The 2434-nt window shown below is 55.5% G+C and overlaps 1 pseudogene across 1 annotated transcript; it reads left to right on the forward strand.

Annotated features, from left to right (window-relative positions):
- Positions 1-1389: 1389 nt before the first annotated feature.
- LOC309857713 (serine/threonine-protein phosphatase 2A 55 kDa regulatory subunit B gamma isoform pseudogene) lies at positions 1390-2174 on the forward strand (annotated as a pseudogene). The gene has a single exon. The product of its transcript is annotated as a serine/threonine-protein phosphatase 2A 55 kDa regulatory subunit B gamma isoform pseudogene (transcript).
- Positions 2175-2434: the final 260 nt, after the last annotated feature.

Consider the following 2434-nt stretch of genomic DNA (forward strand, 5'->3'; position numbering starts at 1 on the left):
TTGCAATGTTGGTGGTAGGAATTCAAACTGGTACAGCCACTGTGGAAAACACTATGGAGGTTCGTCAAAAAGTGAAAAATGGAAATACCCCACAATCTAGTAATTGCGCTACTGGGGTTTTTTTTTGGGGGGGGTGGGGGTGGGGGTGGGGGTTGTTCTTGTTTTTGTTTTTGCACTACTGAGTTTTTAACCAAAGATTACAAAAACACTAATTCAAAGGGACCATGCACCCTTATATTGACTGCAGAATTACTTAACAATAGCCAAGATATGGAAGCAACCCAGGTGACCATTGATAGAGGAATGGATCAAGAAGATGTGGTATATATACACAATGGAATACTATGCAGCCATCAAAAGAAATGAAATCTTGCCATTTGCGACAACATGGATGGAACTAGAGCGTATCATGCTTAGCGAAATAAGTCAGGCGGAGAAAGACAACTATCATATGATCTCCCTGATATGAGGAAGTGGTGTTGCAACATGGGGGCTTAAGTGGGTACGAGAAGAATAAATGAAAGAAGATGGGATTGGGAGGGAGACAAACCATAAGTGACTCTTAATCTCACACAACAAACTGAGGGTTGCTGGGGGGAGGGGCTTTGGGAGAAGGGGGTGGGATTATGGACATTGGGGAGGGTATGTGCTTTGGTGAGTGCTGTGAAGTGTGTAAACCTGGTGATTCACAGACCTGTACCCCTGGGGATAAATTATATGCTTATAAAAAATAAAAAATTATATTTAAAAAAATTGAATTTGGGGAAAGTATATGCCACTGTAATATTTAAAAATGTGAGAACTTCCAAATATATATTCCTGAAGTAACAGATCTTGTGGGTCAATATATTTAAAATATATCATTAGGATCATAAGATAACAAATAATCTGGATGGGGAGGAGCGGGCGGCGCGAGGGAGGGGCCTGCGGAGCAGCGGCGGCGGCGGCGGAGGCTGCGGCGGCCCCAACCCGCGCAGCCCGGCTCAGCCCTGGCTCGTTGGGCGCAGCGCCGCGGGGTACCCTCCCGCCGCCGCGCAGCCAGGCGCCCGGGCACCAGGCCGCCACTGCCCCCGCCGCCGCCGCCGCCGCCGCCGCCGCTGCTGCCGGGCGCACGACGCAGCGCGCACCGGCCGGGATGAGCGCCCGGGCCCTGGCCCGCCACCACCCGCGGCCGCCGCCGCCCGCCGCGCGCTCGCCTGACCGCGGCGCCCGCCCCGGTCGCCCCGCCCGTCCCAGGCCGCCCCCATCCGCGATGCCCGGCCCCCGGGGCCCTGGCGGCCGCGCCCCTGCTAGGCTGCGGCGGCATGGCCCGCGCGCCCTGCGCGACCTCTGCGGATTGCATCGGTGTGCAGCGGCGGGGCATGCCCAGGGCACCGGGCACGGCCTTCAATGGGCGAGGACACGGACACGCGGAAAATTAACCACAGCTTCCTGCGCGACCACAGCTATGTGACTGAAGCCGATATCATCTTACTGTTGAGTTCAACCATACCGGAGAGCTGCTGGCCACAGGCGACCAGGGTGGCCGTGTGGTCATCTTCCAGCGGGAACCGGAGAGTAAAAATGCGCCTCACAGCCAAGGCGAGTATGACGTCTACAGCACCTTCCAGAGCCATGAGCCTGAGTTCGATTATCTCAAGAGTCTGGAGATAGAGGAGAAAATCAACAAGATCAAGTGGCTTCCGCAGCACAATGCCGCCCACTCCCTGCTGTCCACCAACGATAAAACTATCAAACTATGGAAGATCACGGAACGAGATAAAAGGCCTGAGGGATATAACCTGAAAGATGAAGAAGGGAAGCTTAAGGACTTGTCCACGGTGACGTCACTGCAGGTGCCTGTGCTGAAGCCCATGGATCTGATGGTGGAGGTGAGCCCACGGAGGGTCTTCGCCAACGGCCACACCTACCACATCAACTCCATCTCCGTCAACAGCGACTGTGAGACGTACATGTCGGCGGATGACCTGCGCATCAACCTCTGGCACCTGGCTGTCACCGACAGGAGCTTCAGTATCCTTTCCCGCACCATCTCTCAGGGGGCTTCCGGAAGGGGGGTGCTGGCTCAGTTCTGCTTTTACTCAGTTTCTTCAGCAAGTGAGGCACCGATCTGGAATCCTGATGAACTGATTCATGAAATCTCTAAATCCATGGCTGCCGAGGGTTATATTTGACCCCTTGCCTTCTCTGGATGGCTGTTTTCTCTGTCGTTCTGGGACCGCCTCGGAGACCCCAGAGGAGAGAGAGTTCTGGGGTCTGTCCTCCCAGAGGAGGGATGGCAAACCCATTGGAGAGTCAGACGGAGGCTGCTCTGGACTCTCCTCCCTGCAGCCCAAGGCAGGGGCCTGAGTGTGTGATGAGCAGCCTTGGGGTCCCGGCTTAGGGGGATAGTCGAGGTGTCAGGAGCCCAGCTGGAGGGGGGCCTGCCTGGAGA

The sequence above is a fragment of the Mustela nivalis genome, assembly GCF_964662115.1.
Source record: "Mustela nivalis genome assembly, contig: HAP1_SCAFFOLD_1103, whole genome shotgun sequence".
NCBI classification, from domain to species: domain Eukaryota; kingdom Metazoa; phylum Chordata; class Mammalia; order Carnivora; family Mustelidae; genus Mustela; species Mustela nivalis.